Raw genomic sequence first — 15,719 nt, 5'->3', positions numbered from 1 at the left:
TATATATATATAAACCAACCATTTGTACTTTAAGTGGGAAGTTTGGTCTCAATTACCTTGTATACCATTACTAGAAAGGAAAGTCCTGAGTGTATATTTTTATTTTATACAAATAGCATTGGAAAAAGACCTTGCCTGTTTCTTACTTTTAGTTATTGCTAGTTTTAAAACATCCTCCCATGTTTATATGTACGTATTTTGTTAATTACATTTTATTACAGTATAGCCCTCTTTGGTGATCATCCACGATGTTTAATGTTTCCACTCTCCTAATGATAAAAACAAGATTGTCTCTATTGTCCTGCCATGATCAAATAATGCTTTGATAAATTTCTTTTTACATATACCCTTTGAAACAGGCAAATCCTCCTGCAAGATGCATACACAGGAGTGAGGTTGTTGTATCAGAGGCATGTACTTAAGTGACTAAGTTGTGACATAGAACTCTCCAGAATGGTTACATCACACTGCAATTCTACCAGTAGTGCATGAGGATTTTCATATCCCCATGTTGCCACCAATACTCTAGCTTTTACATTTTTCTTCCAGTATTCCTTTAAACAAGCTTTTTGCTCATTTCCCTGTTTTCTCCTTCTAGGACTCCCATAATATGTGTATTTGCATGCTTGATGGTATTCCATGGGTCCCTTATACTTTCTTCACTTTTCTTTAATCTTTCTTCTTTTTTCATCTTTAATTAAACTATTTACATGACTTGTCTTCAAGTTGCTAATTCTTTCTTTTGTATGATTGTGTCTGCTGTTGAAGTTCTCCATTAAAATATTCTGTTCTATTCTTATATAATTTTTGTGTTTTTTCTTAATGGTTTCTATTTCTTTATTAAACTTCTCTTTTGTTCATGCATTGTTTTCTAATTTTATTTAGTTGTCTATCTGTGTTTTCTTGCATCTCACTGAGCATCTTTAAGATGATTATTTTGAGTTTTGGGGGGCAATTTGTAGATCTCCATTGGGGTGGAAGTTAGTTTCTGGAACTTTATTAGTTTCCTTTGGTGGTATTATGTTTGCCTGGTTCATCATTATCTGTGTAACTTTCCATTGGTTTCCATGCATCTGAAGGAGCAAACACCTTTCCCCATCTTTATAGACTGGTTTTGCAGGTAAAGGTCCTCAGGATCCTCCTGTTGGGTTCCCAGGATGACAGGATTGCTTCTAGAATTGTGGTCAACTGGAGATAGAGACAGGTCACATGGTTATGCTGGCTTAGATTCTGTCTGTTTCCTGGGTAAATTGGACTGCCTCCCAGACCTTGGTCAGTAGGTCTGGCACTGGGATGAGGGTCTACTTCAGAGTCCACAGACTGTGGACTAGTTACCCGATATGTGGATGTATGTGGCTTCCTCTGGGTCCTTAGGAGGGCTCCTGTTGGGTCACTGGGTAGGTTCCTAGGCAGACAGTACTGGTCTAGATTGCAGCTGAGAGAAAAGGGAACCAAGTAACAGGGCTGCCTCAGGGCCTAAAGCTGAGACCAAGGTCTTCAGGCCCACCTCTGGGTTCATGAATGAACATGTCTCTCAGTGGGTCCCTGAGTGGGCAGGCCTGCTCTCAAATCACAGATGAGAGGGCCTGGATCCAGTTTACAGTGCTGCTTTAAGATCCACAGTGGGACCAAGGTCAGCCTACCAGGGCACTTAGGAGCATTTCTCCCAGTAGGTCCCTGTGAGGGCAAGACTGCTCTTAGACTGCAGCATAGAGGAGCTGGTACCAGATTTCAGGGCCATTTTAGGATTCACTGTATAGGAAAGAAAGTAGTAGATGATCTTTTCTAGTTTTTTTATGTTAAGTAGTTATTTTCTTTCATTAAATGTTATAACTAATATGTATAGTTGAGGCCATGGTAGAAACAGTAGTGACAAAAAACATAACTGTGTATGCAAGATAATAGGACAAATGTTTTCCAAATGAGGAAAAGAGAGTAATTTTGTGTTAAAATATCTGATCTTTCCAGAATGTGAAATGGGGCAGTGAAAGAGAAAATCTGAATGACTGTACAATAAGGTTTGCAGGAAGGGCAACTACTTCCTTCATCTATAACATTGAATCTGAAAAAAAGGTAAATTTTTCCATAGCTGGCTATTTTTTACAATTTTTAAATGGACATAAATTCCCATTATGTAACATTTATTACATTACAACGTACAATTCAGTGGCTGTTAGTATGCTCATGGTGTTATGTCATTATTACCACTATGAAATTATGGAACATTTCCATCACCCCCAACATAAACCGCTTACGTGTTAGCAGTCACTTCCTATTTTCAATAAGTGGAAATACTAATTCGTGCATTCTCTGCAACCGCTAATCTACTTTATCTTTTTATGAATTTACCTCTTTGTACACTTCATATTAACAGAATCATAATATATGTGGCCTATGTTGTGTGGCTTCTTTCACATAGCATGCTGTTTTTGAAGTTCATCCATGTTGTAGCATATAGATAGTACTTCATTCCTTTATATGAGTGAACGATATTGAACAATATTCCAATGTATGGATGTACCACATTTTGTTTATCCATTCCTCAGTTGATAGACAATTGAGTTATTCTCATTTATTAGCTATTATGAAAAATTCTGCTATACATGTTTGTATACAAGTGTTTGCATGAGCATATGATTTCAATTTTCTTGGGAATATATACAGGAGTGAATCTGTGGGTCATACAGTAGCTCAGTGTTCAACTTTTTGCAGAACTGCCAGACTACTTTTCACAGTGGCTGAAACATTTTAAATTCCCACCAGCAATATATGAGCATTCCATTTTCTCCACATTTTTGGCAACATTTGCTATTCTTTCTATATTTAATTTTTAGAATGATAACCATAGTGGATATAAAGAGGTATCTCATAATGGTTCTAATTTGCAGTTCCTTAGTGAATAATGATTTTGAGCATATTCTCTTGTACTTACTAACCATTTATGTATCATCTTTAGAGGAATGTCTGTTCAATTCCTTTGCCCATCTTTTAATTCAATTGTTTATCTTTTTATTGTTGAATTGTAAGGGTTCTTTGTATAGTTTGGATCTTTGTTTTTTATCAGATATATAATTTGCAAATATTTACTCCTGTTCTGTGAGTTGTCTCTTCACATTCGATAGTGTTCTGAGACACATACAAGTTTTAGTTTTAATAAAATACAATTTAAAACATTTTTTAGTTCATTGTGCTTCTGATGTCAAGTTTAATAAATTATTGCCTAATCCAAGGTCCCGAGGACTTATACCTATGACTCCTCATAGAAGTTTTATTATTTTAGCTCTTACATTTGGGTTTGTAATTGATTTGGATTAATTTTTTGGATATAATGTGAGTTAGGGGTCCAACTCCAATCATTTTTTTGCATATGAGTATTTGGTTTTTTCATCATTTATGTTGAAAATATTATCCTTTCCCCATTAAATGTTCTTGGCACCCTTTTCAAAAATAAACTAACCAAAAATGTGTGGATTCATTTATGGATTCTCAATGTTCTTCCATTGATCTATATATCTATCCTTGTGCTAGTACCATGCTATCTTGAGATTGCAACAGCTTTTGTAGTAAGTTTCAAAATTGGAAAGTAGAAGTCCTCTTTGTTCTTTTTTTCCCTTCAAAATTGTTGTGACTAATCTGAATCTTTATCATATCCAAATGAATTTTAGAATCAGTCTGTCCATTTAAAAGATGGTTGTAATTTTGATGGAATTGTATTGAATCTGCACATCAATTTGGGGAGTATCATTAACTTAATCCAATTAAGTTTTCCAATTCATGAGCATGGAGGTATTTTAGAGTTCCTTACTCTGCCTTTTGTGCTAATGTCACTTTTGGCTCAATTTTAATTGGCTTATTAATTTAAAGGTCTATAAAAGATTTATTGCCAAATATATTTATACAGAAATAATTTGACTTTCTTTTTGTTAAATGATAGATTGGCTTTAAAGTGCTTAACAAAGGTTATGAGATTATTACTTATCTTTTGTTGCAATGCATCCAGATAGCAGTTATTTGATATCTTACTAGAATATTTTTCTCTGCTTTGTGTTGACTTTACAGTCGTGTTATCTTTTCTAATGCTAATTTTAAAATATTTCCTTGTCATTTGGTTACATAAGTATAACTGAATATTACTTCTTGGATATATAACACTATTTAATGAAGTAACCAGTGGCAACTCTTGCTTTTACCTTCCAAAATATAATTTAAAAAAAATTTTAAGTCATTTTAAAATCAGGTTATTTGACTTTTTCCAACTGAGTTGTAGGAGTTCCTTGTATATTTTGAAAATTAACCCATGTCACCCATTTTCAGATATATGATTTGAAATCTTTTTCCTCTCATTCCTTAGGTTTCCTATTCATTTTGTTAGTTTTTTTTCTTTGCTGTGCAAAGGTTTTTAGATTGATGCAATTCTGCTTATCTTTTTTTTTACTTTTGTTTTCTGTGTTTTTGGCGTTATGTCAAAGAAATTATTGCCAAAACCATTATCAAGAGATTTTCCCCATGTTTCCTTTTAGTAATTTTATAATTGCAGGTCCTATGTTTAATTTTTCATCCACTTTGAGTTGATATCTGTGTGTGGTATAAGGTAAGGGTCCAATTTTATTTCTTTGCATGTAGATATCTGGTTTTCTCAACACTATTCGTTGATGAGACTATCCTTTTCTCATTGTGTATTCTTGGGACTCTTGTCAAAGATCAATTGACCTTATATGCATGGGGTTATTTCTGGGCCTTTATTCCATTCCATTTGTCTATATGTCTGCCTTTGTGCCAGTACCATGATGTTTTGATTCTGGTAGCTTGGTAATATAGTTTGAAATCAGGAATTGTGATGCCTCCAGCTTTGTTTTCTTTCCTCAAGATCACTTTGACTAGTCATAGTGTTTTATAGTTCCGTATACATTTTAGAATTGCTTTTTCTATGTCTGCACAAAATGCCATTTCTCCAAAGAATACATACAAATGACCAACATGTATATTAAAAGATAATCAGTGCAGTTAATTATCATGGAAATGCAAGTCAAAACTACAAGTATATATCACCTCACACCTGTTAGGTAGCTATAATATGCATTTTTAAAAAAACAAAGATAACAAGTGTTAGTGAAGATGTGGACAAATCAGAACCCCTGTGCACTGTTGGTGGCATGAAAGCAGCTAAGAAAAATAGTATGGAGGTTTCTAAAAAGCTTAAAATAGAACCACTTTATAATCCAGCAATCTAACTACTGAGTATATATTCAAAAGTATTGAAATCAGCATCTTGAGAAGATATCTGCACATCCATGTTTATTGCAACATTATTCATATTACCCAATAAACAGCCCAAGCATCCATCTACAAGTGAATGGATTTTTAAAATGGTGTATACATACAACAGAATATTATCCAGTCTTAAAGATAAGGAAATCCTGCCGTTTGGAGCAACATCCAAGAACCGGGAGGACATTATGCTAATTGAAATAAGCCAATCATAGAAGGACAAATACAATAAGATTCAACTTATATGACATATCTATAATAGTCAAACTCATAGAGACAGAGAATACAATGTGGCTCTTGGGACCTAGAAAGTTAGGGGGATGAGGAATTGTTGTCCTATGGTTATAAAGTTTCAGTTATGTTACTTGAATAAATTCTAGAAATCTACTGTGCGATGTAGTACTTGTAGTTACCAATATCATATTTTGCATTTCAAAATGTGTGTTATTGTTGCTTCACCAAAACAAAAACAGACACAAGAAAGCTTTGAGAGATGTTGGATATGTCTGTTGCATTGATTATGGTGATAGTATCATAAGTGTTTTCATATGTCCAAACTCATCAAATTATACATAATAAATATGTGCAATTCTTTGTATATCCATTATACCTCAATAAAGGTGTTAAAAAATTAAAAGTCAAGATGTCTTTTACTATATTTGCTAATATATGTTCATATATGTGACCTCGTTAACCTTATAACAGCTACTTGAGAAGAATGATCAAATCAGAAGAAATAGGCTTTCATATTGTACCTTTATGTGAAGGCACTAGAGATTTGTCAGTGCCTTCACTGTACATAACATGTTCTTACTCTCAGAGAATGATTGCACCAACACTTACAAAATAGCTTTGTGTGGTATTCCAATAGAAAATTTTGCCCTCCTCCATTCTTACATTATTGGTTGTATTAATAAATTGACCTCATTATGAAGCAGATTTCTCCTTCTTTATGCTTGCTGAAGGCATCTGGAAAGAACACTTTTGGACACTGTGAACTTTGATATTTCAAAGAATGGACCCTTGAATTCAATCCTCTGAGGTGTTATTCTTTTGTCAACTTTCAGATTGTACCAGTGGCTTGAGGCAGGGTTTCCAAGACTCTTTTTAGTTCAGAAGCAAACATACTTCCTTATACTCCTTAAAAAAGAATGCTTGACATAAGATCAAGCAAAAGAAGAAATATAGGACTGAATAAAACTCAGAAAAAAATTAAATTGTAATTACTTTTTTGGAATATGGTAGGCTTTATTTTAATTATATTTTAATAAATACCATAAAAGTCCTTTCTCTTTCTTTTTATACAATATCTGACTCTTAATTTAGAAGATTTTACTTCTGTGGATTGAATTAAACATTTTAAATGATATCTGATTTTGTGGACTCCATTAGAATTCAGAAAAAAATAATACTTTTACTGAGTCTCCTTACTTTTCATGGCATATAGTTATTTATGTTATTTAATAAAAAACTGGTTTCCTTTTAAACTGCATATAATTGGATACATTGATACAATTATATTAAAGTATACCTGGTATGTTAATATTTGAAAATACTCATTTAATCAGACATGATAAGCCCATTATGAGAGGACTTCAGAAAGTCCTAGCTATCCTAAATATATATGTACCCAATACAGGAGCACCCAAATACATAAAGCAAGTTCTTATAGACCAATGAGGAGACATAGATTCCTGTACAATAATAGTAGTTGACTTCAACAGAGCATTGACAGTATTAGATCATTGAAGCAGAAAACTAACAGAGATATTCAGGATCTGAACTCGACGCTTGACCAAATTTACCTAAGAGACATCTATAGAACTCCCTACCCCAAAACAGCAGAATATATATTCTTCTTATTGCCACGTGGCAAATACTCTGAAACTGTCCACATGGTTGTCCACATAATTGGATAAAAGAATCCTCAGCAAATTCAGAGAAACCCAAATCATACCAAACACAGTCTCAGACCACAGTGCAATAAAAATAGAAATCAATACTATGAAGATCCCTGAAATCCATACAATTACATGGGAATTAAATAACATGCTCCTGAATGGCTTGTGGGTAAACAATGAAATTAAAGCAGAAATCAAGAAATTCTTTGAAATGAATGAGAACAAAGATAGAAAATACCAGAATTTCTGGGACACATCTAAAGCAGTGTTAAGAGGGAAGTTTATAATGCTAAACATGCATATCAAAAAGTTACAAGATCTCAAAGTAACAACCTAGCATCATATCTAGAGGAACAGGAGATATAAGGATAAACCAACCACAAAGCTAGCAGAAGAAACGAAATAACCAAAATCAGAGTTTAACTGAAGGAAGTTAAGATGCAAAAAAACCTCACAAAAAACAAAAAACAAAAGATAAATGAATTGAGGAGTTGTTTTTTGAAAGAATAGATAAGTTTGATAGAACACTAGATAGACTAATAAAGAAAAAAAAAGAGAGAAGATCCAAATAACCACAATCAGAAATGAAAATGAGAATTTACCACCAACTCCACAGAATTGCAAAAGAACCTCAGATACTACTAAGAACACCTCTGTGCAAACGAACTAGAAAATCTGTAAGAAATGGATAAATTCCTGAAAGCATTCAACTCTCAAGACTGAATCAAGAAGAGATTGAATCCCTAAACAGACCTATAATGATTTCCAATACTGAATCAGTAATAAAATGCCTACCAACCAGAAAAAGTCCACGACCAGACAGATTCAGTCAAATACTACCAGATACATAAAGAAGAGATGGCACCATTCCTATTGAAATTACTTCCAAAAATGGAGGAGGAAGGACTCCTCCCTAAATCATTCTATGAGGCTAGCATTATCTTGATACCAAAACCCGACAGAGACAGAACAAAAAAAAAAGAAAATTTTAGGCCAATATACTCAATGTACATGGATGCAAAAATCCCTAACAAAATATTAAGCAAACGGAATTCAGCAGCACTTCAAAAAACTAATTCATTGTCAGATGTATAGACTGTGAAGATTTTCTCCCACTCTATGGGTTGTCTGTTTACTCTGCTGGCTGTTCCTTTCGCCATGTAAAAGTCCTTTAGTTTAATTAAGTCCCACCTATTTATCTTTGTTTTTATTGCCGTTTGCTTTTGAGTTCTTGGTCATGAAATCCTTGCCTAAGCCAATGTCTAGAAGGCCTTTTCTGATGTTATCTTCTAGAATTTTTATGGTTTCAGGTCTTAGACTTAAGTCGTTGATCCACCTTGAGTTGATTTTTGTATAAGGTGAAAGATGGGGATCCAGTTTCATTTTCCTACATATGGCTTGCCAATTATCCCAGCACCATTTGTTAAATGAAATGTCCTTTCCCGATTTTATGTTTTTGTTTGCTTTGTCAAAGATCAGTTGGTTGTAAACATTTGGGTTTATTTCTGGGTTCCCTATTCTGTTCCATTAGTCTATGTGCTTATTTTTATACCAGTACCATACTGTTTGGGTGACTACAACCTTATAGTATAGTATAGAAATCAAGTAATGTGATGCCTCCAGATTTGTGTGTGTGTGTGTGTGTGTGTGTGTGTGTGTGTGTGTGTGTGTTTTGCTTAGTCTTTCTTTGGCTATGCAGGATCCTTTTATGTTCCATATGAATTTTAGGATTTTTTTTCTAGTTCTATGAAGAATTATGATGATATTTTGATAATAGCACAATTCCCAATTGCAAAAATGTGGAGCCAGATGCCCATCAATCAATGAGTGGGTAAAGAAACTGTGGTATATATATGATAGAATGCTACTCAGCCATAAAAAGGAAATAATTGGGACTGGAGACTATTATTCTAAGTTAAGTAGCTCAGGAATGGAAAACCAAACATTATATGTTCTCCCTCATAAGTGAGAGCTAAGCTATGAGGATGCAAAGGCATAAAAATGATACAATGGACTTTGGGGACTTGTGAGGAAAGGGTGGGAAAGGCGTGAGGGATAAAAGACTACAAATTGGGTTCAGTGTATACTGGTTGTGAGGCTGGAAAATAGGGTCTGGAGGCAGGGAACATAAGGCCGATTCACACTTCAGTGATAACAGGAAATATCTTCTCCATGAGGACATAAGTCAAGTAAATAAACGACTTTGTAACTTTACTTCATCCTCTTCATTTACATAGGGTGTACCCCAAGTAGAGAGTATTTAAACTCCCAAATATTCTGTAACGGGGCCTTTGAGCCCCTATGTTCAGGTCCACTCTTACACCGTGGAGTGTACTTTCATTTTCAATAAAACCCTTCATTCCTTCCTTGCTTTGTTAGTGTGTTTTGTCCAATTCTTTGTTCAGGACACCAAGAACCTTGAATACCCTCTACCGTTAACATGTGCATGATGGGTGCACCAAAATCTCACAAATCACCACTAAAGAACTTATTCATGTAACCAAATACCAGCTTTTCACCAAAATCCTATGGAAATAAAAAAATTTTTAAAAAATAAACCCATGCCAAAAAGAAAAGCTAATCCACCATTATCAAGTGGGCTTTATTCTTGGTTCAACATGCATAAATCAACAAATGCTATTCACCACGTAAACAGAACTCCAAACCAAAAACAAAACCACATGATCACCTCAATAGATGCAGAAAATTCCTTCAATAAAATTCAAAATTATTTCATTTTAAAAACCCACAAAAAACTAGGCATTGAAGGAACGTACTTCAAAATAATAAAAACCATGTATAAAAAAACACACAGCCAACATCATACGGAATGGGCAAAAGCTGGAAGCATTCCTCTTGAAAACTGGGATGAGACAAAGATGCCTTCTCTTACTACTCCTATTCTACATAGTACTGGAATTCCTAGCCAGCACGCTCAGGCAAGATAAAGAAATGAAAGGCGTGAAATAGGGAGAGATGAAGTTAAACTCTCCCTGTTTGCAAATGATATGATTCTATATCTAGAAAATCCCATCATCTCTGCCCAAAAGCTCCTTGATCTAACAAACAACTTTAGTGAAGCTTCAGGTTACAAAACCAATGTACAAAAATCAGTTGCATTCCTATCATATTCCCCAATTTCAAACTATACTGCAGGGCTACAGTAAACAAAACAGCATGGTCCTGGTACAAAAACAGACTTACAGACCAATGGAACAAAATGGAGAGCCCAGAAATAATGCCACACACCTACAACCATCTAATCTTTGACAAAGTTGACAAAATCAAGCAATGGGGAAAGGACTCTATTCAATAAATGGTGCTGGAATAACTGTCTAGCCATAGGCATAAAATTGAAACTGGACCTCCTCCTTGCACCATATGTAAAAGTGAACTCAAGATGGATTAAAGACCTAAATGTAAAACCTAAAACTATAAAACCCTGGAAAATACCTTTTTGGATGTAGGCCCTTGCAAAGATTTTGTGATGGAGATGCCAAAAGCAATTGCAACGAAATAAAAAATTGATAAGTGGGACCTAATTAGACCAAGGAGCATCTGCACAGCAAAAGAAACTATCAACGGAGGAAACAGATGACCTACAGAAAGGGAGAAAATATTTGCAAACTATGCATCTGACAAAGGTCTAATAACCAGCATCTATAAGGAACTTGCTTAACAAATTAACAAGCAAGAAACAAAGAACTCCATAAAAATGTGGGCAAAGAACAGGAACAGACACTTCTCAAAAGAAAACATTCATATGGCCAATAAGCTTATGAAAAAATATTCAACATCACTAATCGTTGAGAAATGCAAATCAAAACCACGTTGAGATACCATCTCACACCAGTCAGAATGGCTATGTGATGGTGGCAATGTTGGAGAGAAAAAGTAATGCTTATACACTGCTGGTGATAATGTAATTTAGTTCACCTATGGTGGAGAGCAATTTGGTGATTTCTCAAAGATCTTAAAATGGAATTACCATCTGACCCAGAAATTCTGTTATTGGGTATATACCCAAAGGAATATAAATCATTCTACCATAAAGACATATACACACTGTTCATTCCAGCACTATTCACGATAGCTAAGACATGGAATCAATCTAAATGCCCATCAATCTAGACTGGATAAAGAAAACATGCCACATATACACAGTGGAATTCTACACAGCCATAAGAAATAATGAGATCATGTCCTTTGCAGTAAAATTGATGGAGCTGGAGACCATCATCCTAAGCAAACTAACGCAGGAACAGAAAACCAAATACTGTATGTTCTCACTTATTAGTGGTGGTAATTAGTGGTAGCTAAACATTGAATGGTAGCTAAACATTAGTGGTAGTGGTAGCTAAACATTTTTAGTGGTAGCTAAACCTTGAGTACATGTGGACATAAAGAAGGGAACAATAGACACCAGGGCCTACTAGTGGGTGGAGAATGGAAGAGTGAGGATTGAAAAACTACCTATTGGATACAATGCTTTTTACATGGGTGATAAAATAATTATACACCAGGCCCCTATGACACACAATTTGCCTGTGTAACAAACCTGCACATGTACCCTTGAACCTAAAATACAAGTTAAAAAAGAACAATCTTTGGTGAGGGGAGACTGAAAATAACTATCAGAAACTAAAAAATAAGGTAAAATGATGGTAGTACATTCTTTCAGTACTATTTTGGGGTAAGGGTCACTTAAGTATTATCTAGGGGAATATCCTTAGTTCATCTCATTCCTTATCATAAAGATTCCAAACTTGCTAAAGTTACTTTTTTACTTTTATCAAGCACTGATACAAATAATTTCTGTCTAATGGGACAGAAACCTAAGATTTTTACCATATTTTAACATTAACCAGTTTTATACATAACATGTCATTCTTATCCTCACAGATTTTTTGTTTGTTTGTTTAATTGTATGTAAGTATCTTACTTTTTTTTATATGCTCTTTGAATTGGTAATAACATCCTACTGGTTATTTCTTTGACATGTGTGTTGTTTTTATATTTCTCTAAGAATCATGGTTTTATCCTTTTAAAATTATGTTTTTACAAAAAATTTGTCAAAATAGACAGTTACCATAGTTGGCCAGGTGCCATGGCTCACACCTGTAATCCCAGCACTTCGGGAGGCCAAGGTGGGTGGATTGCTTGAGGTCAGGAGTTCAAGACCAGCCTGGCCAACATGGTGAAACCTCGTCTCTACTGAAAATATAAAACAAGCCGGGGGTGATGATGTGTGCCTGTAATTCCAGTTATTCCGGGCGCTGAGGCAGGAGAATCTCTTGAACCCGGGAGGCGGAGGTTGCAGTGAGCTCAGATCGCGCCATTGCACTCCAGCCTGGGCAATAAGGGCAAAACTACGTCTCAAAAAAAAAGAAAAAAGGAAGTTACCACAGTTAATAATACTTACCTATAAGCCTCAGTATGAATTATAAAATATTTTATAGAAAAGTACTCTTTATACAGTTTAACAAAGGCATTCTCTTTTATTTTCAATATTTTACTTTTTTATGCCTGCTACAAAGAAGCAATTTAATTTTTCATTCAGCTGCTCTGTGATGTGGAAAGAGTATTTTTGGGCCAAGTGTTATTCAAGTGTACTGATGATGAAAGTCTTTTGTTAATATATTAACAGACTTGAGTAATCAGAGATCATTTACTGGAAATGACAAGTTTCATCTTGTCTGATTAAGTACACATTAAATCTTGGCACAGATTTTCTTAGGCAAAACTTTGCTCGACAATAACTTGAATCCACATAGAACCCTCGCCTTTAGTACCTTCAATATTCTTTGTTATCTCATTAATTCACATTCCTAAATTTTACAAGATGTCTGAGACTATTAAGTAAAATGCATAAAGATATTTCTCACATTATTGCTGTTTAAGTGACTCCTTTATGTTTTAAAATTCTTAAGAAAGGTTTTTTAACAATACTTGTACTTTGCATTAAATAATAATTAAAATCCCCTTGGGGGTGTGCCATACAGATTAAAATGAATAAATTAACCCTTTACCCAAACATTTGTGCACAGATTTACTTTTTTATTACAAATCATGTTTTGTTTTTCCTTATTACCACAAGAGTAAACAAGAAAATTCTTCCTGGAGAACTTTAAGAACACAAAGGGATTTGTCTTTTCTGAGATAAACTGTAAGCATGACAGAGGTCTAGAAATGGAAAACTGAATCCCATATCTCAGATTTTGTTATTTATTTATTTATTTATTTTTTAATAGAGATGAGGTCCCACTATGTTGCCCTGGTTGGTCTCCAACTCCTGGGCTTGAGCAATCTTCCATCCTCAGCCTCTTGAGTAGCTGGAACTATAAGTGTAAGACCACTGCACTGGGCCAGATTTTAATATTTGTTTGCTTATTTTAAATTATACGAGATTTATTTATTTATTTATTTTTACTTTATTAATTAATTTACTTTTTTGAGATGGAGTCTTGCTTTGTTGCAGGGTTGGAGTGCAGTGGTGCAATCTCGGCTCACTGCAACCTCTGCCTCCTGGGTTCAAGTGATTCTCCTGCCTCAGCCTCCTGAGCAGCTGGGAATACAGGTGTGCACCACCATGCCCAGCTAATTTTTGTATTTTTAGTAGATACAGGGTTTCACCACATTGTCCAGGATGGTCTCGATCTCTTGACCTCATGACCTGCCTGCCTCGGCCTCCCAAAGTGCTGGGATTACCGGTGTAAACCTCCACGCCCAGCCAAGACATTTTCATTGTTAAATTAAACTCTGTGGAAATATGTAAAACATGTATTCTTCCTCCACCGAACATTTGGATCTGCTTAAAAGACAATTAAAAATTTGTTAAGTAAACTTGGCCAATGAATGAAAAGATATTATTTTAATTGGAGATTATAGTAGTTTTCTAGGACTGCCATAACAAAATACTGCAAAGTGGGTGGCTTAACACAACATACATTTTCTCTTTGTTGGTTCTGGAGGATCACAGTCCAAAATCAAGGTATTGGTAAGGTCATGATCCCACAGAACGCTCTGGGAGAGAATCTGCCCCATGCCTTTCTCTTAGCTTCTGGTGTTGTGAGCAATCCTTGGTGTTCCTGTTTCCGCCCCCATCATCACACAGAATTTTCCTTGTGGTCTGTCTGCATCACCTTTCCTTTGTACATGTATCATTTCTTCTTATAGGGCACCAGTCATCTTGGATTAAGGACCTACACTACTCCAGTATGACTTTATCTTCACTTACATCTTAATTACATCTGCACAGACCCTATCTCCAAATAAAGTCACATTCACAGGTACCAGGGGTTAGGACTTCAACATATCTTTTTTGGGGACACAAATCAAACTACAACAAAGGTCATTTGTATTTACCTTTCTGATAATTGTTAACAGTTCCTTTTGCAAGATAGAGGCCATGATTTCCCATGTAGAGTTTATTGAATGTGTAAAAGGTACTTTTAAACAAGTTTTGCTCAAAGTCCCAATAAATAACCACTTTTTTTTCCTTCTCATTTATTTGACTTCAGGAAAATATCAAAATCTTCATCCTTAAAGTGTTTGTGAAACATTAAGCAACTCAAGTCAGGTATGAGTCAAAATTATTTTCTAGCTCATTTTCCTACTGGTGTGTGCTGACACCTTGGTGTTACTCCATTTCTCCTCTAACTCTCTACCTACAGGAATAGGCTCACTCAGGCTCTGACACACTTAATCACTCCTTTGTTTTAATGAGTGCCTATAACCTTCCCAGCACTGTGTTGAGTGAACAGGCTGCACAGACATAATTAAGATACAGGTTTGGCTTTCAAAAAGGTATGAGTATATGGACGAGAGGAAAATAAATCATTTTTTTCTTTTTTTTAAATTATTATACTTTAAGTTCTAGGGTACATGTGCACAACATGCAGGTTTGTTACATCTGTATTCATGTGCTGTGCTGGTGTGCTGCAGCCATTAACTCGTCATTTACATTAGGTGTATCTCCTAATGCTATCCCTCCCCCATTCCCTGACCCCAGGACAGGCCCCAGTGTATGATGTTCCCTGCCCTGTGTCCAAATGTTCTCATTGTTGAGTTCCCACCTATGAGTGAGAACATGTGGTGTTTGGTTTTCTGTCCTTGCTATAGTTTGCTCAGAATGATGATTTCCAGCTTCATCCACGTCACTACAAAGGACACGAACTCATCCTTTTTTATGGCTGCACAGTATTCCATGGTGTATATGTGCCACATTTTCTTAATCCAGTCTATTATTGATGGACATTTGGGTTTGTTCCAAGTCTTTGCTATTGCGAATAGTGCCACAATAAACATACGTTTGCATGTGTCTTTCTAGTAGCATGATTTATAATCCTTTGGGTATATACCTAGTAATGGGATCACAGGGTCAAATGGTATTTCTAGTTTTAGATCCTAGAGGAATCGCCACACTGTCTTCCACAGTGGTGGAACTAGTTTACACTCCCACCAACAGTGTAAAAGTGTTCCTATTTCTCCACATCCTCTCCAGCACCTGTTGTTTCCTGACTTTTTAAGGATCACTGTTCTAACTGGTGT

The sequence above is a fragment of the Rhinopithecus bieti genome, unplaced genomic scaffold, assembly GCF_001698545.2.
Source record: "Rhinopithecus bieti isolate Rb0 unplaced genomic scaffold, ASM169854v2 scaffold_23748, whole genome shotgun sequence".
Lineage (NCBI taxonomy): Eukaryota > Metazoa > Chordata > Mammalia > Primates > Cercopithecidae > Rhinopithecus > Rhinopithecus bieti.
The sequence above is the reverse complement of the archived record's forward strand: the minus strand, read 5'-3'. Positions refer to the sequence as shown.